This window comes from Lampris incognitus, chromosome 4, assembly GCF_029633865.1.
Source record: "Lampris incognitus isolate fLamInc1 chromosome 4, fLamInc1.hap2, whole genome shotgun sequence".
In the NCBI taxonomy this organism is placed as follows: domain Eukaryota; kingdom Metazoa; phylum Chordata; class Actinopteri; order Lampriformes; family Lampridae; genus Lampris; species Lampris incognitus.
Window position 1 is genome coordinate 65,820,778 of NC_079214.1, and position 27,842 is coordinate 65,848,619.

Here is a 27,842-nt window from a genome sequence, read left to right on the forward strand (position 1 = left end):
CGCTTTACTTAATAGTATTCTGTACCGTGGTATAATGCGCTTTACTTAATAGTATTCTGTACCCTGGTATAATGCTCTGTACTTAATAGTATTCTGTACCCAGGTATAATACCTTGAACTTAATAGTATTCTGTACCCTGGTATAATGCGCTTTACTTAATAGTATTCTGTACCCTGGTATAATGCTCTGTACTTAATAGTATTCTATACCCTGGTATAATGCGCTTTACTTAATAGTATTCTGTACCGTGGTATAATGCGCTTTACTTAATAGTATTCTGTACCCTGGTATAATGCTCTGTACTTAATAGCATTCTACACCCAGGTATAATGCTCTGTACTTAATAGCGTAACATACCCTGGTATAATGCTCTGTACTTAATAGTATTCTATACACTGGTAAAATGCTCTTTAATTAATAGTATTCTGTAGCCTGGTATAATACCTTGTACTTAATAGTATTCTGTACCCTGGTATAATGCGCTGTACTCAATAGTATTCTGTAAACTGGTATAGTACTCTTTATTTAATAGTATTCTGTACACTGGTATAATGCTCTATACTTAATGCTATTCTGTACCATGGTATAATGCTCTGTACTTAATAGTATTCAGTACCCTGGTATAATGCTCTGTACTTATAAGCATTCTATACCCTGGTATAATGCTCTTTACTTAATAGTATTATGTACTATGGTATAATGCTCTGTATTTAATAGCATTCTATACCCTGGTAAAATGCTCTTTAATTAATAGTGTTCTGTAGCATGGTATAATACCTTGTACTTAATAGTATTGTGTAACCTGGTGTAATGCTCTGTACTTAATAGCATTCTATACACTGGTATAATGCTCTGTACTTAATAGTATTCTGTACCCTGGTATAATGCTCTGTACTTTACAGTATTCTGTACCCAGGTATAATACCTTGAACTTAATAGTATTCTGTACCCTGATATAATGCTCTGTACTTAATAGTATTCTGTACCCAGGTATAATACCTTGAACTTAATAGTATTCTGTACCCTGGTATAATGCTCTGTACTTAATAGCATTCTATACACTGGTATAATGCTCTGTACTTAATAGTATTCTGTACCCTGGTATAATGCTCTGTACTTAATAGTATTCTGTACCCAGGTATAATACCTTGAACTTAATAGTATTCTGTACCCTGATATAATGCTCTGTACTTAATAGTATTCTGTACCCAGGTATAATACCTTGAACTTAATAGTATTCTGTACCCTGGTATAATGCTCTTTACCTAATAGTATTCTGTACCCTGGTATAATGCGCTTTACTTAATAGTATTCTGTACCCTGGTATAATGCTCTGTACTTAATAGTATTCTATACCCTGGTATAATGCGCTTTACTTAATAGTATTCTGTACCGTGGTATAATGCGCTTTACTTAATAGTATTCTGTACCCTGGTATAATGCTCTGTACTTAATAGCATTCTACACCCAGGTATAATGCTCTGTACTTAATAGCGTAACATACCCTGGTATAATGCTCTGTACTTAATAGTATTCTATACACTGGTAAAATGCTCTTTAATTAATAGTATTCTTTAGCCTGGTATAATACCTTGTACTTAATAGTATTCTGTACCCTGGTATAATGCGCTGTACTCAATAGTATTCTGTAAACTGGTATAGTACTCTTTATTTAATAGTATTCTGTACACTGGTGTAATGCTCTATACTTAATGCTATTCTGTACCATGGTATAATGCTCTGTACTTAATAGTATTCAGTACCCTGGTATAATGCTCTTTACCTAATAGTATTCTGTACCCTGGTATAATGCGCTTTACTTAATAGTATTCTGTACCCTGGTATAATGCTCTGTACTTAATAGCATTCTACACCCAGGTATAATGCTCTGTACTTAATAGCGTAACATACCCTGGTATAATGCTCTGTACTTAATAGTATTCTATACAATGGTAAAATGCTCTTTAATTAATAGTATTCTGTAGCCTGGTATAATACCTTGTACTTAATAGTATTCTGTACCCTGGTATAATGCGCTGTACTCAATAGTATTCTGTAAACTGGTATAGTACTCTTTATTTAATAGTATTATGTACACTGGTATAATGCTCTATACTTAATGCTATTCTGTACCATGGTATAATGCTCTGTACTTCATAGTATTCTGTACCCTGGTATAATGCTATGTACTTATAAGCATTCTATACCCTGGTATAATGCTCATTACTTAATAGTATTATGTACTATGGTATAATGCTCTGTATTTAATAGCATTCTATACCCTGGTAAAATGCTCTTTAATTAATAGTATTCTGTAGCCTGGTATAATACCTTGTACTTAATAGTATTCTGTAACCTGGTATAATGATCTGTACTTAATAGCATTCTATACACTGGTATAATGCTCTGTACTTAATAGTATTCTGTACCCTGGTATAATGCTCTGTACTTATAAGTATTCTGTACCCAGGTATAATACCTTGAACTTAATAGTATTCTGTACCCTGGTATAATGCGCTTTACTTAATAGTATTCTGTACCCTGGTATAATGCTCTGTACTTAATAGTATTCTATACCCTGGTATAATGCGCTTTACTTAATAGTATTCTGTACCGTGGTATAATGCGCTTTACTTAATAGTATTCTGTACCCTGGTATAATGCTCTGTACTTAATAGCATTCTACACCCAGGTATAATGCTCTGTACTTAATAGCGTAACATACCCTGGTATAATGCTCTGTACTTAATAGTATTCTATACACTGGTAAAATGCTCTTTAATTAATAGTATTCTGTAGCCTGGTATAATACCTTGTACTTAATAGTATTCTGTACCCTGGTATAATGCGCTGTACTCAATAGTATTCTGTAAACTGGTATAGTACTCTTTATTTAATAGTATTCTGTACACTGGTATAATGCTCTATACTTAATGCTATTCTGTACCATGGTATAATGCTCTGTACTTAATAGTATTCAGTACCCTGGTATAATGCTCTGTACTTATAAGCATTCTATACCCTGGTATAATGCTCTTTACTTAATAGTATTATGTACTATGGTATAATGCTCTGTATTTAATAGCATTCTATACCCTGGTAAAATGCTCTTTAATTAATAGTGTTCTGTAGCATGGTATAATACCTTGTACTTAATAGTATTGTGTAACCTGGTATAATGCTCTGTACTTAATAGCATTCTATACACTGGTATAATGCTCTGTACTTAATAGTATTCTGTACCCTGGTATAATGCTCTGTACTTTACAGTATTCTGTACCCAGGTATAATACCTTGAACTTAATAGTATTCTGTACCCTGATATAATGCTCTGTACTTAATAGTATTCTGTACCCAGGTATAATACCTTGAACTTAATAGTATTCTGTACCCTGGTATAATGCTCTGTACTTAATAGCATTCTATACACTGGTATAATGCTCTGTACTTAATAGTATTCTGTACCCTGGTATAATGCTCTGTACTTAATAGTATTCTGTACCCAGGTATAATACCTTGAACTTAATAGTATTCTGTACCCTGATATAATGCTCTGTACTTAATAGTATTCTGTACCCAGGTATAATACCTTGAACTTAATAGTATTCTGTACCCTGGTATAATGCTCTTTACCTAATAGTATTCTGTACCCTGGTATAATGCGCTTTACTTAATAGTATTCTGTACCCTGGTATAATGCTCTGTACTTAATAGTATTCTATACCCTGGTATAATGCGCTTTACTTAATAGTATTCTGTACCGTGGTATAATGCGCTTTACTTAATAGTATTCTGTACCCTGGTATAATGCTCTGTACTTAATAGCATTCTACACCCAGGTATAATGCTCTGTACTTAATAGCGTAACATACCCTGGTATAATGCTCTGTACTTAATAGTATTCTATACACTGGTAAAATGCTCTTTAATTAATAGTATTCTGTAGCCTGGTATAATACCTTGTACTTAATAGTATTCTGTACCCTGGTATAATGCGCTGTACTCAATAGTATTCTGTAAACTGGTATAGTACTCTTTATTTAATAGTATTCTGTACACTGTTATAATGCTCTATACTTAATGCTATTCTGTACCATGGTATAATGCTCTGTACTTATAAGCATTCTATACCCTGGTATAATGCTCATTACTTAATAGTATTATGTACTATGGTATAATGCTCTGTATTTAATAGCATTCTATACCCTGTTAAAATGCTCTTTAATTAATAGTATTCTGTAGCCTGGTATAATACCTTGTACTTAATAGTATTCTGTAACCTGGTATAATGCTCTGTACTTAATAGCATTCTATACACTGGTATAATGCTCTGTACTTAATAGTATTCTGTACCCTGGTATAATGCTCTGTACTTAACAGTATTCTGTACCCAGGTATAATACCTTGAACTTAATAGTATTCTGTACCCTGGTATAATGCGCTTTACTTAATAGTATTCTGTACCCTGGTATAATGCTCTGTACTTAATAGTATTCTATACCCTGGTATAATGCGCTTTACTTAATAGTATTCTGTACCGTGGTATAATGCACTTTACTTAATAGTATTCTGTACCCTGGTATAATGCTCTGTACTTAATAGTATTCTGTACCCAGGTATAATACCTTGAACTTAATAGTATTCTGTACCCTGGTATAATGCTCTTTACCTAATAGTATTCTGTACCCTGGTATAATGCTCTGTACTTAATAGCATTCTACACCCAGGTATAATGCTCTGTACTTAATAGCATTCTATACCCTGGTGTAATGCTCTGTACTTAATAGTATTCTGTACTCAGGTATAATACCTTGAACTTAATAGTATTCTGTACCCTGGTATAATGCTCTGTACTTAATAGTATTCTGTACCTAGGTATAATACCTTGAACTTAATAGTATTCTGTACCCTAGTATAATGCTCTGTAATTAATAGCATTCTATACACTGGTATAATGCTCTATACTTAATAGTATTCTGTACCCTGGTAAAACGCTCTGTACTTAATAGTATTCTGTACCCAGGTATAATACCTTGAACTTAATAGTATTCTATACCCTGGTATAATGCGCTTTAATTAATAGTATTCTGTACCCTGGTATAATGCTCTGTACTTAATAGCATTCTATACCCTGGTATAATGCGCTTTACTTAATAGTATTCTGTACCGTGGTATAATGCGCTTTACTTAATAGTATTCTGTACCCTGGTATAATGCTCTGTACTTAATAGTATTCTGTACCCAGGTATAATACCTTGAACTTAATAGTATTCTGTACCCTGGTATAATGCGCTTTACTTAATAGTATTCTGTACCCTGGTATAATGCTCTGTACTTAATAGTATTCTATACCCTGGTATAATGCGCTTTACTTAATAGTATTCTGTACCGTGGTATAATGCGCTTTACTTAATAGTATTCTGTACCCTGGTATAATGCTCTGTACTTAATAGCATTCTACACCCAGGTATAATGCTCTGTACTTAATAGCGTAACATACCCTGGTATAATGCTCTGTACTTAATAGTATTCTATACACTGGTAAAATGCTCTTTAATTAATAGTATTCTGTAGCCTGGTATAATACCTTGTACTTAATAGTATTCTGTACCCTGGTATAATGCGCTGTACTCAATAGTATTCTGTAAACTGGTATAGTACTCTTTATTTAATAGTATTCTGTACACTGGTATAATGCTCTATACTTAATGCTATTCTGTACCATGGTATAATGCTCTGTACTTAATAGTATTCAGTACCCTGGTATAATGCTCTGTACTTATAAGCATTCTATACCCTGGTATAATGCTCTTTACTTAATAGTATTATGTACTATGGTATAATGCTCTGTATTTAATAGCATTCTATACCCTGGTAAAATGCTCTTTAATTAATAGTGTTCTGTAGCATGGTATAATACCTTGTACTTAATAGTATTGTGTAACCTGGTATAATGCTCTGTACTTAATAGCATTCTATACACTGGTATAATGCTCTGTACTTAATAGTATTCTGTACCCTGGTATAATGCTCTGTACTTTACAGTATTCTGTACCCAGGTATAATACCTTGAACTTAATAGTATTCTGTACCCTGATATAATGCTCTGTACTTAATAGTATTCTGTACCCAGGTATAATACCTTGAACTTAATAGTATTCTGTACCCTGGTATAATGCTCTGTACTTAATAGCATTCTATACACTGGTATAATGCTCTGTACTTAATAGTATTCTGTACCCTGGTATAATGCTCTGTACTTAATAGTATTCTGTACCCAGGTATAATACCTTGAACTTAATAGTATTCTGTACCCTGATATAATGCTCTGTACTTAATAGTATTCTGTACCCAGGTATAATACCTTGAACTTAATAGTATTCTGTACCCTGGTATAATGCTCTTTACCTAATAGTATTCTGTACCCTGGTATAATGCGCTTTACTTAATAGTATTCTGTACCCTGGTATAATGCTCTGTACTTAATAGTATTCTATACCCTGGTATAATGCGCTTTACTTAATAGTATTCTGTACCGTGGTATAATGCGCTTTACTTAATAGTATTCTGTACCCTGGTATAATGCTCTGTACTTAATAGCATTCTACACCCAGGTATAATGCTCTGTACTTAATAGCGTAACATACCCTGGTATAATGCTCTGTACTTAATAGTATTCTATACACTGGTAAAATGCTCTTTAATTAATAGTATTCTGTAGCCTGGTATAATACCTTGTACTTAATAGTATTCTGTACCCTGGTATAATGCGCTGTACTCAATAGTATTCTGTAAACTGGTATAGTACTCTTTATTTAATAGTATTCTGTACACTGTTATAATGCTCTATACTTAATGCTATTCTGTACCATGGTATAATGCTCTGTACTTATAAGCATTCTATACCCTGGTATAATGCTCATTACTTAATAGTATTATGTACTATGGTATAATGCTCTGTATTTAATAGCATTCTATACCCTGTTAAAATGCTCTTTAATTAATAGTATTCTGTAGCCTGGTATAATACCTTGTACTTAATGTATTCTGTAACCTGGTATAATGCTCTGTACTTAATAGCATTCTATACACTGGTATAATGCTCTGTACTTAATAGTATTCTGTACCCTGGTATAATGCTCTGTACTTAACAGTATTCTGTACCCAGGTATAATACCTTGAACTTAATAGTATTCTGTACCCTGGTATAATGCGCTTTACTTAATAGTATTCTGTACCCTGGTATAATGCTCTGTACTTAATAGTATTCTATACCCTGGTATAATGCGCTTTACTTAATAGTATTCTGTACCGTGGTATAATGCACTTTACTTAATAGTATTCTGTACCCTGGTATAATGCTCTGTACTTAATAGTATTCTGTACCCAGGTATAATACCTTGAACTTAATAGTATTCTGTACCCTGGTATAATGCTCTTTACCTAATAGTATTCTGTACCCTGGTATAATGCTCTGTACTTAATAGCATTCTACACCCAGGTATAATGCTCTGTACTTAATAGCATTCTATACCCTGGTGTAATGCTCTGTACTTAATAGTATTCTGTACTCAGGTATAATACCTTGAACTTAATAGTATTCTGTACCCTGGTATAATGCTCTGTACTTAATAGTATTCTGTACCTAGGTATAATACCTTGAACTTAATAGTATTCTGTACCCTAGTATAATGCTCTGTAATTAATAGCATTCTATACACTGGTATAATGCTCTATACTTAATAGTATTCTGTACCCTGGTAAAACGCTCTGTACTTAATAGTATTCTGTACCCAGGTATAATACCTTGAACTTAATAGTATTCTATACCCTGGTATAATGCGCTTTAATTAATAGTATTCTGTACCCTGGTATAATGCTCTGTACTTAATAGCATTCTATACCCTGGTATAATGCGCTTTACTTAATAGTATTCTGTACCGTGGTATAATGCGCTTTACTTAATAGTATTCTGTACCCTGGTATAATGCTCTGTACTTAATAGTATTCTGTACCCAGGTATAATACCTTGAACTTAATAGTATTCTGTACCCTGATATAATGCTCTGTACTTAATAGTATTCTGTACCCAGGTATAATACCTTGAACTTAATAGTATTCTGTACCCTGGTATAATGCTCTTTACCTAATAGTATTCTGTACCCTGGTATAATGCGCTTTACTTAATAGTATTCTGTACCCTGGTATAATGCTCTGTACTTAATAGTATTCTATACCCTGGTATAATGCGCTTTACTTAATAGTATTCTGTACCGTGGTATAATGCGCTTTACTTAATAGTATTCTGTACCCTGGTATAATGCTCTGTACTTAATAGCATTCTACACCCAGGTATAATGCTCTGTACTTAATAGCGTAACATACCCTGGTATAATGCTCTGTACTTAATAGTATTCTATACCCTGGTATAATGCGCTTTACTTAATAGTATTCTATACACTGGTAAAATGCTCTTTAATTAATAGTATTCTGTAGCCTGGTATAATACCTTGTACTTAATAGTATTCTGTACCCTGGTATAATGCGCTGTACTCAATAGTATTCTGTAAACTGGTATAGTACTCTTTATTTAATAGTATTCTGTACACTGGTATAATGCTCTATACTTAATGCTATTCTGTACCATGGTATAATGCTCTGTACTTATAAGCATTCTATACCCTGGTATAATGCTCATTACTTAATAGTATTATGTACTATGGTATAATGCTCTGTATTTAATAGCATTCTATACCCTGTTAAAATGCTCTTTAATTAATAGTATTCTGTAGCCTGGTATAATACCTTGTACTTAATAGTATTCTGTAACCTGGTATAATGCTCTGTACTTAATAGCATTCTATACACTGGTATAATGCTCTGTACTTAATAGTATTCTGTACCCTGGTATAATGCTCTGTACTTAACAGTATTCTGTACCCAGGTATAATACCTTGAACTTAATAGTATTCTGTACCCTGGTATAATGCGCTTTACTTAATAGTATTCTGTACCCTGGTATAATGCTCTGTACTTAATAGTATTCTATACCCTGGTATAATGCGCTTTACTTAATAGTATTCTGTACCGTGGTATAATGCACTTTACTTAATAGTATTCTGTACCCTGGTATAATGCTCTGTACTTAATAGTATTCTGTACCCAGGTATAATACCTTGAACTTAATAGTATTCTGTACCCTGGTATAATGCTCTTTACCTAATAGTATTCTGTACCCTGGTATAATGCTCTGTACTTAATAGCATTCTACACCCAGGTATAATGCTCTGTACTTAATAGCATTCTATACCCTGGTGTAATGCTCTGTACTTAATAGTATTCTGTACTCAGGTATAATACCTTGAACTCAATAGTATTCTGTACCCTGGTATAATGCTCTGTACTTAATAGTATTCTGTACCTAGGTATAATACCTTGAACTTAATAGTATTCTGTACCCTAGTATAATGCTCTGTAATTAATAGCATTCTATACACTGGTATAATGCTCTATACTTAATAGTATTCTGTACCCTGGTAAAACGCTCTGTACTTAATAGTATTCTGTACCCAGGTATAATACCTTGAACTTAATAGTATTCTATACCCTGGTATAATGCGCTTTAATTAATAGTATTCTGTACCCTGGTATAATGCTCTGTACTTAATAGCATTCTATACCCTGGTATAATGCGCTTTACTTAATAGTATTCTGTACCGTGGTATAATGCGCTTTACTTAATAGTATTCTGTACCCTGGTATAATGCTCTGTACTTAATAGTATTATCTACCCTGGTATAATGCTCTGTACTCAATAGTATTCTGTAAACTGGTATAGTACTCTGTATTTAATAGTATTCTGTACACTGGTATAATGCTCTATACTTAAAAGTATTCTGTACCATGGTATAATGGTCTGTACTTAATAGTATTGTGTACCCTGGTATAATGCTCTGTACTTAATAGCGTTATATACCCTGGTATAATGCTGGTATAATGCTCTGCACTTAATAGTATTCTGTACCCTGGTATAATACCTTGAACTTAATGTTATTCTGTACCCTGTTATAATGCTCTTTTCTTAATAGTATTCTGTACCCTGGTATAATGCTCTGTATTTAGTAGCATTATATACCCTGGAATAACGCTCTGTACGTCATAGTATATTGTACCCTGGTATAATACCTTGAACTTAATAGTATTGTGTACCCTGGCATAATGCTCTGTACTTAATAGTATTGTGTACCCTGGTATAATGCTCTGTACTTAATAGTATTCTATACCCTGGTATAATGCTCTGTACTTAATAGTATTCTGTACCCTGGTATAATGCTCTGTACTTAATAGTATTCTACACCCAGGTATAATGCTCTGTACTTAATAGCATTCTATACCCTGGTGTAATGCTCTGTACTTAATAGTATTCTGTACCCTGGTATAATGCTCTGTACTTAATAGTATTCTGTACCCAGGTATAATACCTTGAACTTAATAGTATTCTGTACCCTGATATAATGCTCTGTACTTAATAGTATTCTGTACCCAGGTATAATACCTTGAACTTAATAGTATTCTGTACCCTGGTATAATGCTCTGTACTTAATAGCATTCTATACACTGGTATAATGCTCTGTACTTAATAGTATTCTGTACCCTGGTATAATGCTCTGTACCTAATAGTATTCTGTACCCAGGTATAATACCTTGAACTTAATAGTATTCTGTACCCTGGTATAATGCTCTTTACCCAATAGTATTCTGTACCCTGGTATAATGCTCTGTACTTAATAGCATTCTACACCCAGGTATAATGCTCTGTACTTAATAGTATTCTGTACCCATGTATAATACCTTGAACTTAATAGTATTCTGTACCCTGGTATAATGCTCTTTACCTAATAGTCATCTGTACCCTGGTATAATGCGCTTTACTTAATAGTATTCTGTACCCTGGTATAATGCTCTGTACTTAATAGTATTCTATACACTGGTAAAATGCTCTTTAATTAATAGTATTCTGTAGCCTGGTATAATACCTTGTACTTAATAGTATTCTGTACCCTGGTATAATGCGCTGTACTCAATAGTATTCTGTAAACTGGTATAGTACTCTTTATTTAATAGTATTCTGTACACTGGTATAATGCTCTATACTTAATGCTATTCTGTACCATGGTATAATGCTCTGTACTTAATAGTATTCTGTACCCTGGTATAATGCTCTGTACTTATAAGCATTCTATACCCTGGTATAATGCTCTTTACTTAATAGTATTATGTACTATGGTATAATGCTCTGTATTTAATAGCATTCTATACCCTGGTAAAATGCTCTTTAATTAATAGTATTCTGTAGCATGGTATAATACCTTGTACTTAATAGTATTCTGTAACCTGGTATAATGCTCTGTACTTAATAGCATTCTATACCCTGGTATAATGCGCTTTACTTAATAGTATTCTGTACCGTGGTATAATGCGCTTTACTTAATAGTATTCTGTACCCTGGTATAATGCTCTGTACTTAATAGTATTATCTACCCTGGTATAATGCTCTGTACTCAATAGTATTCTGTAAACTGGTATAGTACTCTGTATTTAATAGTATTCTGTACACTGGTATAATGCTCTATACTTAAAAGTATTCTGTACCATGGTATAATGGTCTGTACTTAATAGTATTGTGTACCCTGGTATAATGCTCTATACTTAATAGCGTTATATACCCTGGTATAATGCTGGTATAATGCTCTGCACTTAATAGTATTCTGTACCCTGGTATAATACCTTGAACTTAATGTTATTCTGTACCCTGTTATAATGCTCTTTTCTTAATAGTATTCTGTACCCTGGTATAATGCTCTGTATTTAGTAGCATTATATACCCTGGAATAACGCTCTGTACGTCATAGTATATTGTACCCTGGTATAATACCTTGAACTTAATAGTATTGTGTACCCTGGCATAATGCTCTGTACTTAATAGTATTGTGTACCCTGGTATAATGCTCTGTACTTAATAGTATTCTATACCCTGGTATAATGCTCTGTACTTAATAGTATTCTGTACCCTGGTATAATGCTCTGTACTTAATAGTATTCTACACCCAGGTATAATGCTCTGTACTTAATAGCATTCTATACCCTGGTGTAATGCTCTGTACTTAATAGTATTCTGTACCCTGGTATAATGCTCTGTACTTAATAGTATTCTGTACCCAGGTATAATACCTTGAACTTAATAGTATTCTGTACCCTGATATAATGCTCTGTACTTAATAGTATTCTGTACCCAGGTATAATACCTTGAACTTAATAGTATTCTGTACCCTGGTATAATGCTCTGTACTTAATAGCATTCTTTACACTGGTATAATGCTCTGTACTTAATAGTATTCTGTACCCTGGTATAATGCTCTGTACTTAATAGTATTCTGTACCCAGGTATAATACCTTGAACTTAATAGTATTCTGTACCCTGGTATAATGCTCTTTACCCAATAGTATTCTGTACCCTGGTATAATGCTCTGTACTTAATAGCATTCTACACCCAGGTATAATGCTCTGTACTTAATAGTATTCTGTACCCAGGTATAATACCTTGAACTTAATAGTATTCTGTACCCTGGTATAATGCTCTTTACCTAATAGTATTCTGTACCCTGGTATAATGCGCTTTACTTAATAGTATTCTGTACCCTGGTATAATGCTCTGTACTTAATAGTATTCTATACCCTGGTATAATGCGCTTTACTTAATAGTATTCTGTACCGTGGTATAATGCGCTTTACTCAATAGTATTCTGTACCCTGGTATAATGCTCTGTACTTAATAGCATTCTACACCCAGGTATAATGCTCTGTACTTAATAGCGTAACATACCCTGGTATAATGCTCTGTACTTAATAGTATTCTATACACTGGTAAAATGCTCTTTAATTAATAGTATTCTGTAGCCTGGTATAATACCTTGTACTTAATAGTATTCTGTACCCTGGTATAATGCGCTGTACTCAATAGTATTCTGTAAACTGGTATAGTACTCTTTATTTAATAGTATTCTGTACACTGGTATAATGCTCTATACTTAATGCTATTCTGTACCATGGTATACTGCTCTGTACTTAATAGTATTCTGTACCCTGGTATAATGCTCTGTACTTATAAGCATTCTATACCCTGGTATAATGCTCTTTACTTAATAGTATTATGTACTATGGTATAATGCTCTGTATTTAATAGCATTCTATACCCTGTTAAAATGCTCTTTAATTAATAGTATTCTGTAGCATGGTATAATACCTTGTACTTAATAGTATTCTGTAACCTGGTATAATGCTCTGTACTTAATAGCATTCTATACACTGGTATAATGCTCTGTACTTAATAGTATTCTGTACCCAGGTATAATACCTTGAACTTAATAGTATTCTGTACCCTGGTATAATGCTCTGTACTTAATAGTATTCTGTAACCTGGTATAATGCTCTGTACTTAATAGCATTCTATACACTGGTATAATGCTCTGTACTTAATAGTATTCTGTACCCTGGTATAATGCTCTGTACTTAACAGTATTCTGTACCCAGGTATAATACCTTGAACTTAATAGTATTCTGTACCCTGGTATAATGCGCTTTACTTAATAGTATTCTGTACCCTGGTATAATGCTCTGTACTTAATAGTATTCTATACCCTGGTATAATGTGCTTTACTTAATAGTATTCTGTACCGTGGTATAATGCACTTTACTTAATAGTATTCTGTACCCTGGTATAATGCTCTGTACTTAATAGTATTCTGTACCCAGGTATAATACCTTGAACTTAATAGTATTCTGTACCCTGGTATAATGCTCTTTACCTAATAGTATTCTGTACCCTGGTATAATGCTCTGTACTTAATAGCATTCTACACCCAGGTATAATGCTCTGTACTTAATAGCATTCTATACCCTGGTGTAATGCTCTGTACTTAATAGTATTCTGTACTCAGGTATAATACCTTGAACTCAATAGTATTCTGTACCCTGGTATAATGCTCTGTACTTAATAGTATTCTGTACCTAGGTATAATACCTTGAACTTAATAGTATTCTGTACCCTAGTATAATGCTCTGTAATTAATAGCATTCTATACACTGGTATAATGCTCTATACTTAATAGTATTCTGTACCCTGGTAAAACGCTCTGTACTTAATAGTATTCTGTACCCAGGTATAATACCTTGAACTTAATAGTATTCTATACCCTGGTATAATGCGCTTTAATTAATAGTATTCTGTACCCTGGTATAATGCTCTGTACTTAATAGCATTCTATACCCTGGTATAATGCGCTTTACTTAATAGTATTCTGTACCGTGGTATAATGCGCTTTACTTAATAGTATTCTGTACCCTGGTATAATGCTCTGTACTTAATAGTATTATCTACCCTGGTATAATGCTCTGTACTCAATAGTATTCTGTAAACTGGTATAGTACTCTGTATTTAATAGTATTCTGTACACTGGTATAATGCTCTATACTTAAAAGTATTCTGTACCATGGTATAATGGTCTGTACTTAATAGTATTGTGTACCCTGGTATAATGCTCTCTACTTAATAGCGTTATATACCCTGGTATAATGCTGGTATAATGCTCTGCACTTAATAGTATTCTGTACCCTGGTATAATACCTTGAACTTAATGTTATTCTGTACCCTGTTATAATGCTCTTTTCTTAATAGTATTCTGTACCCTGGTATAATGCTCTGTATTTAGTAGCATTATATACCCTGGAATAACGCTCTGTACGTCATAGTATATTGTACCCTGGTATAATACCTTGAACTTAATAGTATTGTGTACCCTGGCATAATGCTCTGTACTTAATAGTATTGTGTACCCTGGTATAATGCTCTGTACTTAATAGTATTCTATACCCTGGTATAATGCTCTGTACTTAATAGTATTCTGTACCCTGGTATAATGCTCTGTACTTAATAGTATTCTACACCCAGGTATAATGCTCTGTACTTAATAGCATTCTATACCCTGGTGTAATGCTCTGTACTTAATAGTATTCTGTACCCTGGTATAATGCTCTGTACTTAATAGTATTCTGTACCCAGGTATAATACCTTGAACTTAATAGTATTCTGTACCCTGATATAATGCTCTGTACTTAATAGTATTCTGTACCCAGGTATAATACCTTGAACTTAATAGTATTCTGTACCCTGGTATAATGCTCTGTACTTAATAGCATTCTATACACTGGTATAATGCTCTGTACTTAATAGTATTCTGTACCCTGGTATAATGCTCTGTACCTAATAGTATTCTGTACCCAGGTATAATACCTTGAACTTAATAGTATTCTGTACCCTGGTATAATGCTCTTTACCCAATAGTATTCTGTACCCTGGTATAATGCTCTGTACTTAATAGCATTCTACACCCAGGTATAATGCTCTGTACTTAATAGTATTCTGTACCCATGTATAATACCTTGAACTTAATAGTATTCTGTACCCTGGTATAATGCTCTTTACCTAATAGTCATCTGTACCCTGGTATAATGCGCTTTACTTAATAGTATTCTGTACCCTGGTATAATGCTCTGTACTTAATAGTATTCTATACACTGGTAAAATGCTCTTTAATTAATAGTATTCTGTAGCCTGGTATAATACCTTGTACTTAATAGTATTCTGTACCCTGGTATAATGCGCTGTACTCAATAGTATTCTGTAAACTGGTATAGTACTCTTTATTTAATAGTATTCTGTACACTGGTATAATGCTCTATACTTAATGCTATTCTGTACCATGGTATAATGTTCTGTACTTAATAGTATTCTGTACCCTGGTATAATGCTCTGTACTTATAAGCATTCTATACCCTGGTATAATGCTCTTTACTTAATAGTATTATGTACTATGATATAATGCTCTGTATTTAATAGCATTCTATACCCTGGTAAAATGCTCTTTAATTAATAGTATTCTGTAGCATGGTATAATACCTTGTACTTAATAGTATTCTGTAACCTGGTATAATGCTCTGTACTTAATAGCATTCTATACCCTGGTATAATGCGCTTTACTTAATAGTATTCTGTACCGTGGTATAATGCGCTTTACTTAATAGTATTCTGTACCCTGGTATAATGCTCTGTACTTAATAGTATTATCTACCCTGGTATAATGCTCTGTACTCAATAGTATTCTGTAAACTGGTATAGTACTCTGTATTTAATAGTATTCTGTACACTGGTATAATGCTCTATACTTAAAAGTATTCTGTACCATGGTATAATGGTCTGTACTTAATAGTATTGTGTACCCTGGTATAATGCTCTATACTTAATAGCGTTATATACCCTGGTATAATGCTGGTATAATGCTCTGCACTTAATAGTATTCTGTACCCTGGTATAATACCTTGAACTTAATGTTATTCTGTACCCTGTTATAATGCTCTTTTCTTAATAGTATTCTGTACCCTGGTATAATGCTCTGTATTTAGTAGCATTATATACCCTGGAATAACGCTCTGTACGTCATAGTATATTGTACCCTGGTATAATACCTTGAACTTAATAGCATTGTGTACCCTGGCATAATGCTCTGTACTTAATAGTATTGTGTACCCTGGTATAATGCTCTGTACTTAATAGTATTCTATACCCTGGTATAATGCTCTGTACTTAATAGTATTCTGTACCCTGGTATAATGCTCTGTACTTAATAGTATTCTACACCCAGGTATAATGCTCTGTACTTAATAGCATTCTATACCCTGGTGTAATGCTCTGTACTTAATAGTATTCTGTACCCTGGTATAATGCTCTGTACTTAATAGTATTCTGTACCCAGGTATAATACCTTGAATTTAATAGTATTCTGTACCCTGATATAATGCTCTGTACTTAATAGTATTCTGTACCCAGGTATAATACCTTGAACTTAATAGTATTCTGTACCCTGGTATAATGCTCTGTACTTAATAGCATTCTTTACACTGGTATAATGCTCTGTACTTAATAGTATTCTGTACCCTGGTATAATGCTCTGTACTTAATAGTATTCTGTACCCAGGTATAATACCTTGAACTTAATAGTATTCTGTACCCTGGTATAATGCTCTTTACCCAATAGTATTCTGTACCCTGGTATAATGCTCTGTACTTAATAGCATTCTACACCCAGGTATAATGCTCTGTACTTAATAGTATTCTGTACCCAGGTATAATACCTTGAACTTAATAGTATTCTGTACCCTGGTATAATGCTCTTTACCTAATAGTATTCTGTACCCTGGTATAATGCGCTTTACTTAATAGTATTCTGTACCCTGGTATAATGCTCTGTACTTAATAGTATTCTATACCCTGGTATAATGCGCTTTACTTAATAGTATTCTGTACCGTGGTATAATGCGCTTTACTTAATAGTATTCTGTACCCTGGTATAATGCTCTGTACTTAATAGCATTCTACACCCAGGTATAATGCTCTGTACTTAATAGCGTAACATACCCTGGTATAATGCTCTGTACTTAATAGTATTCTATACACTGGTAAAATGCTCTTTAATTAATAGTATTCTGTAGCCTGGTATAATACCTTGTACTTAATAGTATTCTGTACCCTGGTATAATGCGCTGTACTCAATAGTATTCTGTAAACTGGTATAGTACTCTTTATTTAATAGTATTCTGTACACTGGTATAATGCTCTATACTTAATGCTATTCTGTACCATGGTATACTGCTCTGTACTTAATAGTATTCTGTACCCTGGTATAATGCTCTGTACTTATAAGCATTCTATACCCTGGTATAATGCTCTTTACTTAATAGTATTATGTACTATGGTATAATGCTCTGTATTTAATAGCATTATATACCCTGGTAAAATGCTCTTTAATTAATAGTATTCTGTAGCATGGTATAATACCTTGTACTTAATAGTATTCTGTAACCTGGTATAATGCTCTGTACTTAATAGCATTCTATACACTGGTATAATGCTCTGTACTTAATAGTATTCTGTACCCAGGTATAATACCTTGAACTTAATAGTATTCTGTACCCTGGTATAATGCTCTGTACTTAAAAGCATTCTATACACTGGTATAATGCTCTGTACTTAATAGTATTCTGTACCCTGGTATAAAGCTCTGTACTTAATAGTATTCTGTACCCAGGTATAATACCTTGAACTTAATAGTATTCTGTACCCTGATATAATGCTCTGTACTTAATAGTATTCTGTACCCAGGTATAATACCTTGAACTTAATAGTATTCTGTACCCTGGTATAATGCTCTTTACCTAATAGTATTCTGTACCCTGGTATAATGCGCTTTGCTTAATAGTATTCTGTACCCTGGTATAATGCTCTGTACTTAATAGTATTCTATACCCTGGTATAATGCGCTTTACTTAATAGTATTCTGTACCGTGGTATAATGCGCTTTACTTAATAGTATTCTGTACCCTGGTATAATGCTCTGTACTTAATAGCATTCTACACCCAGGTATAATGCTCTGTACTTAATAGCGTAACATACCCTGGTATAATGCTCTGTACTTAATAGTATTCTATACACTGGTAAAATGCTCTTTAATTAATAGTATTCTGTAGCCTGGTATAATACCTTGTACTTAATAGTATTCTGTACCCTGGTATAATGCGCTGTACTCAATAGTATTCTGTAAACTGGTATAGTACTCTTTATTTAATAGTATTCTGTACACTGGTATAATGCTCTATACTTAATGCTATTCTGTACCATGGTATAATGCTCTGTACTTCATAGTATTCTGTACACTGGTATAATGCTCTGTACTTATAAGCATTCTATACCCTGGTATAATGCTCATTACTTAATAGTATTATGTACTATGGTATAATGCTCTGTATTTAATAGCATTCTATACCCTGGTAAAATGCTCTTTAATTAATAGTATTCTGTAGCCTGGTATAATACCTTTTACTTAATAGTATTCTGTAACCTGGTATAATGCTCTGTACTTAATAGCATTCTATACACTGGTATAATGCTCTGTACTTAATAGTATTCTGTACCCTGGTATAATGCTCTGTACTTAACAGTATTCTGTACCCAGGTATAATACCTTGAACTTAATAGTATTCTGTACCCTGGTATAATGCGCTTTACTTAATAGTATTCTGTACCCTGGTATAATGCTCTGTACTTAATAGCATTCTAGACCCAGGTATAATGCTCTGTACTTAATAGCATTCTATACCCTGGTGTAATGCTCTGTACTTAATAGTATTCTGTACCCAGGTATAATACCTTGAACTTAATAGTATTCTACACCCTGGTGTAATGCTCTGTACTTAATAGTATTCTGTACCCAGGTATAATACCTTGAACTTAATAGTATTCTGTACCCTGGTATAATGCTCTTTTCCTAATAGTATTCTGTACCATGGTATAATGTTCTGTACTTAATAGCATGCTATACCCTGGTATAATGCTCTTTACCTAATAGTATTCTGTACCCTGGTATAATGCGCTTTACTTAATAGTATTCTGTACCATGGTATAATGCTCTGTACTTAATAGTATTCTATACCCTGGTATAATGCGCTTTACTTAATAGTATTCTGTACCCTGGTATAATGCTCTGTACTTAATAGTATTATCTACCCTGGTATAATGCTCTGTACTCAATAGTATTCTGTAAACTGGTATAGTACTCTGTATTTAATAGTATTCTGTACACTGGTGTAATGCTCTATACCTAAAAGTATTCTGTACCATGGTATAATGGTCTATACTTAATAGTATTGTGTACCCTGGTATAATGCTCTGTACTTAATAGCGTTATATACCCTGGTATAATGCTGGTATAATGCTCTGCACTTAATAGTATTCTGTACCCTGGTATAATACCTTGAACTTAATGTTATTCTGTACCCTGTTATAATGCTCTTTTCTTAATAGTATTCTGTACCCTGGTATAATGCTCTGTATTTAGTAGCATTATATACCCTGGAATAACGCTCTGTACGTCATAGTATATTGTACCCTGGTATAATACCTTGAACTTAATAGTATTGTGTACCCTGGCATAACGCTCTGTACTTAATAGTATTGTGTACCCTGGTATAATGCTCTGTACTTAATAGTATTCTGTAGCCTGGTATAATGCGCTGTACTCAATAGTATTCTGTAAACTGGTATAGTACTCTTTATTTAATAGTATTCTGTACACTGGTATAATGCTCTATACTTAATGCTATTCTGTACCATGGTATAATGCTCTGTACTTAATAGTATTCTGTACCCTGGTATAATGCTCTGTACTTATAAGCATTCTATACCCTGGTATAAGGCTCTTTACTTAATAGTATTATGTACTATGGTATAATGCTCTGTATTTAATAGCATTATATACCCTGGTAAAATGCTCTTTAATTAATAGTATTCTGTAGCATGGTATAATACCTTGTACTTAATAGTATTCTGTAACCTGGTATAATGCTCTGTACTTAATAGCATTCTATACACTGGTATAATGCTCTGTACTTAATAGTATTCTGTACCCAGGTATAATACCTTGAACTTAATAGTATTCTGTACCCTGGTATAATGCTCTGTACTTAATAGCATTCTATACACTGGTATAATGCTCTGTACTTAATAGTATTCTGTACCCTGGTATAAAGCTCTGTACTTAATAGTATTCTGTACCCTAGTATAATGCTCTGTAATTAATAGCATTCTATACACTGGTATAATGCTCTATACTTAATAGTATTCTGTACCCTGGTAAAACGCTCTGTACTTAATAGTATTCTGTACCCAGGTATAATACCTTGAACTTAATAGTATTCTATACCCTGGTATAATGCGCTTTAATTAATAGTATTCTGTACCCTGGTATAATGCTCTGTACTTAATAGCATTCTATACCCTGGTATAATGCGCTTTACTTAATAGTATTCTGTACCGTGGTATAATGCGCTTTACTTAATAGTATTCTGTACCCTGGTATAATGCTCTGTACTTAATAGTATTCTGTACCCAGGTATAATACCTTGAACTTAATAGTATTCTGTACCCTGGTATAATGCGCTTTACTTAATAGTATTCTGTACCCTGGTATAATGCTCTGTACTTAATAGTATTCTATACCCTGGTATAATGCGCTTTACTTAATAGTATTCTGTACCGTGGTATAATGCGCTTTACTTAATAGTATTCTGTACCCTGGTATAATGCTCTGTACTTAATAGCATTCTACACCCAGGTATAATGCTCTGTACTTAATAGCGTAACATACCCTGGTATAATGCTCTGTACTTAATAGTATTCTATACACTGGTAAAATGCTCTTTAATTAATAGTATTCTGTAGCCTGGTATAATACCTTGTACTTAATAGTATTCTGTACCCTGGTATAATGCGCTGTACTCAATAGTATTCTGTAAACTGGTATAGTACTCTTTATTTAATAGTATTCTGTACACTGGTATAATGCTCTATACTTAATGCTATTCTGTACCATGGTATAATGCTCTGTACTTAATAGTATTCAGTACCCTGGTATAATGCTCTGTACTTATAAGCATTCTATACCCTGGTATAATGCTCTTTACTTAATAGTATTATGTACTATGGTATAATGCTCTGTATTTAATAGCATTCTATACCCTGGTAAAATGCTCTTTAATTAATAGTGTTCTGTAGCATGGTATAATACCTTGTACTTAATAGTATTGTGTAACCTGGTATAATGCTCTGTACTTAATAGCATTCTATACACTGGTATAATGCTCTGTACTTAATAGTATTCTGTACCCTGGTATAATGCTCTGTACTTTACAGTATTCTGTACCCAGGTATAATACCTTGAACTTAATAGTATTCTGTACCCTGATATAATGCTCTGTACTTAATAGTATTCTGTACCCAGGTATAATACCTTGAACTTAATAGTATTCTGTACCCTGGTATAATGCTCTGTACTTAATAGCATTCTATACACTGGTATAATGCTCTGTACTTAATAGTATTCTGTACCCTGGTATAATGCTCTGTACTTAATAGTATTCTGTACCCAGGTATAATACCTTGAACTTAATAGTATTCTGTACCCTGATATAATGCTCTGTACTTAATAGTATTCTGTACCCAGGTATAATACCTTGAACTTAATAGTATTCTGTACCCTGGTATAATGCTCTTTACCTAATAGTATTCTGTACCCTGGTATAATGCGCTTTACTTAATAGTATTCTGTACCCTGGTATAATGCTCTGTACTTAATAGTATTCTATACCCTGGTATAATGCGCTTTACTTAATAGTATTCTGTACCGTGGTATAATGCGCTTTACTTAATAGTATTCTGTACCCTGGTATAATGCTCTGTACTTAATAGCATTCTACACCCAGGTATAATGCTCTGTACTTAATAGCGTAACATACCCTGGTATAATGCTCTGTACTTAATAGTATTCTATACACTGGTAAAATGCTCTTTAATTAATAGTATTCTGTAGCCTGGTATAATACCTTGTACTTAATAGTATTCTGTACCCTGGTATAATGCGCTGTACTCAATAGTATTCTGTAAACTGGTATAGTACTCTTTATTTAATAGTATTCTGTACACTGTTATAATGCTCTATACTTAATGCTATTCTGTACCATGGTATAATGCTCTGTACTTATAAGCATTCTATACCCTGGTATAATGCTCATTACTTAATAGTATTATGTACTATGGTATAATGCTCTGTATTTAATAGCATTCTATACCCTGTTAAAATGCTCTTTAATTAATAGTATTCTGTAGCCTGGTATAATACCTTGTACTTAATGTATTCTGTAACCTGGTATAATGCTCTGTACTTAATAGCATTCTATACACTGGTATAATGCTCTGTACTTAATAGTATTCTGTACCCTGGTATAATGCTCTGTACTTAACAGTATTCTGTACCCAGGTATAATACCTTGAACTTAATAGTATTCTGTACCCTGGTATAATGCGCTTTACTTAATAGTATTCTGTACCCTGGTATAATGCTCTGTACTTAATAGTATTCTATACCCTGGTATAATGCGCTTTACTTAATAGTATTCTGTACCGTGGTATAATGCACTTTACTTAATAGTATTCTGTACCCTGGTATAATGCTCTGTACTTAATAGTATTCTGTACCCAGGTATAATACCTTGAACTTAATAGTATTCTGTACCCTGGTATAATGCTCTTTACCTAATAGTATTCTGTACCCTGGTATAATGCTCTGTACTTAATAGCATTCTACACCCAGGTATAATGCTCTGTACTTAATAGCATTCTATACCCTGGTGTAATGCTCTGTACTTAATAGTATTCTGTACTCAGGTATAATACCTTGAACTTAATAGTATTCTGTACCCTGGTATAATGCTCTGTACTTAATAGTATTCTGTACCTAGGTATAATACCTTGAACTTAATAGTATTCTGTACCCTAGTATAATGCTCTGTAATTAATAGCATTCTATACACTGGTATAATGCTCTATACTTAATAGTATTCTGTACCCTGGTAAAACGCTCTGTACTTAATAGTATTCTGTACCCAGGTATAATACCTTGAACTTAATAGTATTCTATACCCTGGTATAATGCGCTTTAATTAATAGTATTCTGTACCCTGGTATAATGCTCTGTACTTAATAGCATTCTATACCCTGGTATAATGCGCTTTACTTAATAGTATTCTGTACCGTGGTATAATGCGCTTTACTTAATAGTATTCTGTACCCTGGTATAATGCTCTGTACTTAATAGTATTCTGTACCCAGGTATAATACCTTGAACTTAATAGTATTCTGTACCCTGATATAATGCTCTGTACTTAATAGTATTCTGTACCCAGGTATAATACCTTGAACTTAATAGTATTCTGTACCCTGGTATAATGCTCTTTACCTAATAGTATTCTGTACCCTGGTATAATGCGCTTTACTTAATAGTATTCTGTACCCTGGTATAATGCTCTGTACTTAATAGTATTCTATACCCTGGTATAATGCGCTTTACTTAATAGTATTCTGTACCGTGGTATAATGCGCTTTACTTAATAGTATTCTGTACCCTGGTATAATGCTCTGTACTTAATAGCATTCTACACCCAGGTATAATGCTCTGTACTTAATAGCGTAACATACCCTGGTATAATGCTCTGTACTTAATAGTATTCTATACCCTGGTATAATGCGCTTTACTTAATAGTATTCTATACACTGGTAAAATGCTCTTTAATTAATAGTATTCTGTAGCCTGGTATAATACCTTGTACTTAATAGTATTCTGTACCCTGGTATAATGCGCTGTACTCAATAGTATTCTGTAAACTGGTATAGTACTCTTTATTTAATAGTATTCTGTACACTGGTATAATGCTCTATACTTAATGCTATTCTGTACCATGGTATAATGCTCTGTACTTATAAGCATTCTATACCCTGGTATAATGCTCATTACTTAATAGTATTATGTACTATGGTATAATGCTCTGTATTTAATAGCATTCTATACCCTGTTAAAATGCTCTTTAATTAATAGTATTCTGTAGCCTGGTATAATACCTTGTACTTAATAGTATTCTGTAACCTGGTATAATGCTCTGTACTTAATAGCATTCTATACACTGGTATAATGCTCTGTACTTAATAGTATTCTGTACCCTGGTATAATGCTCTGTACTTAACAGTATTCTGTACCCAGGTATAATACCTTGAACTTAATAGTATTCTGTACCCTGGTATAATGCGCTTTACTTAATAGTATTCTGTACCCTGGTATAATGCTCTGTACTTAATAGTATTCTATACCCTGGTATAATGCGCTTTACTTAATAGTATTCTGTACCGTGGTATAATGCACTTTACTTAATAGTATTCTGTACCCTGGTATAATGCTCTGTACTTAATAGTATTCTGTACCCAGGTATAATACCTTGAACTTAATAGTATTCTGTACCCTGGTATAATGCTCTTTACCTAATAGTATTCTGTACCCTGGTATAATGCTCTGTACTTAATAGCATTCTACACCCAGGTATAATGCTCTGTACTTAATAGCATTCTATACCCTGGTGTAATGCTCTGTACTTAATAGTATTCTGTACTCAGGTATAATACCTTGAACTCAATAGTATTCTGTACCCTGGTATAATGCTCTGTACTTAATAGTATTCTGTACCTAGGTATAATACCTTGAACTTAATAGTATTCTGTACCCTAGTATAATGCTCTGTAATTAATAGCATTCTATACACTGGTATAATGCTCTATACTTAATAGTATTCTGTACCCTGGTAAAACGCTCTGTACTTAATAGTATTCTGTACCCAGGTATAATACCTTGAACTTAATAGTATTCTATACCCTGGTATAATGCGCTTTAATTAATAGTATTCTGTACCCTGGTATAATGCTCTGTACTTAATAGCATTCTATACCCTGGTATAATGCGCTTTACTTAATAGTATTCTGTACCGTGGTATAATGCGCTTTACTTAATAGTATTCTGTACCCTGGTATAATGCTCTGTACTTAATAGTATTATCTACCCTGGTATAATGCTCTGTACTCAATAGTATTCTGTAAACTGGTATAGTACTCTGTATTTAATAGTATTCTGTACACTGGTATAATGCTCTATACTTAAAAGTATTCTGTACCATGGTATAATGGTCTGTACTTAATAGTATTGTGTACCCTGGTATAATGCTCTGTACTTAATAGCGTTATATACCCTGGTATAATGCTGGTATAATGCTCTGCACTTAATAGTATTCTGTACCCTGGTATAATACCTTGAACTTAATGTTATTCTGTACCCTGTTATAATGCTCTTTTCTTAATAGTATTCTGTACCCTGGTATAATGCTCTGTATTTAGTAGCATTATATACCCTGGAATAACGCTCTGTACGTCATAGTATATTGTACCCTGGTATAATACCTTGAACTTAATAGTATTGTGTACCCTGGCATAATGCTCTGTACTTAATAGTATTGTGTACCCTGGTATAATGCTCTGTACTTAATAGTATTCTATACCCTGGTATAATGCTCTGTACTTAATAGTATTCTGTACCCTGGTATAATGCTCTGTACTTAATAGTATTCTACACCCAGGTATAATGCTCTGTACTTAATAGCATTCTATACCCTGGTGTAATGCTCTGTACTTAATAGTATTCTGTACCCTGGTATAATGCTCTGTACTTAATAGTATTCTGTACCCAGGTATAATACCTTGAACTTAATAGTATTCTGTACCCTGATATAATGCTCTGTACTTAATAGTATTCTGTACCCAGGTATAATACCTTGAACTTAATAGTATTCTGTACCCTGGTATAATGCTCTGTACTTAATAGCATTCTATACACTGGTATAATGCTCTGTACTTAATAGTATTCTGTACCCTGGTATAATGCTCTGTACCTAATAGTATTCTGTACCCAGGTATAATACCTTGAACTTAATAGTATTCTGTACCCTGGTATAATGCTCTTTACCCAATAGTATTCTGTACCCTGGTATAATGCTCTGTACTTAATAGCATTCTACACCCAGGTATAATGCTCTGTACTTAATAGTATTCTGTACCCATGTATAATACCTTGAACTTAATAGTATTCTGTACCCTGGTATAATGCTCTTTACCTAATAGTCATCTGTACCCTGGTATAATGCGCTTTACTTAATAGTATTCTGTACCCTGGTATAATGCTCTGTACTTAATAGTATTCTATACACTGGTAAAATGCTCTTTAATTAATAGTATTCTGTAGCCTGGTATAATACCTTGTACTTAATAGTATTCTGTACCCTGGTATAATGCGCTGTACTCAATAGTATTCTGTAAACTGGTATAGTACTCTTTATTTAATAGTATTCTGTACACTGGTATAATGCTCTATACTTAATGCTATTCTGTACCATGGTATAATGCTCTGTACTTAATAGTATTCTGTACCCTGGTATAATGCTCTGTACTTATAAGCATTCTATACCCTGGTATAATGCTCTTTACTTAATAGTATTATGTACTATGGTATAATGCTCTGTATTTAATAGCATTCTATACCCTGGTAAAATGCTCTTTAATTAATAGTATTCTGTAGCATGGTATAATACCTTGTACTTAATAGTATTCTGTAACCTGGTATAATGCTCTGTACTTAATAGCATTCTATACCCTGGTATAATGCGCTTTACTTAATAGTATTCTGTACCGTGGTATAATGCGCTTTACTTAATAGTATTCTGTACCCTGGTATAATGCTCTGTACTTAATAGTATTATCTACCCTGGTATAATGCTCTGTACTCAATAGTATTCTGTAAACTGGTATAGTACTCTGTATTTAATAGTATTCTGTACACTGGTATAATGCTCTATACTTAAAAGTATTCTGTACCATGGTATAATGGTCTGTACTTAATAGTATTGTGTACCCTGGTATAATGCTCTATACTTAATAGCGTTATATACCCTGGTATAATGCTGGTATAATGCTCTGCACTTAATAGTATTCTGTACCCTGGTATAATACCTTGAACTTAATGTTATTCTGTACCCTGTTATAATGCTCTTTTCTTAATAGTATTCTGTACCCTGGTATAATGCTCTGTATTTAGTAGCATTATATACCCTGGAACAACGCTCTGTACGTCATAGTATATTGTACCCTGGTATAATACCTTGAACTTAATAGTATTGTGTACCCTGGCATAATGCTCTGTACTTAATAGTATTGTGTACCCTGGTATAATGCTCTGTACTTAATAGTA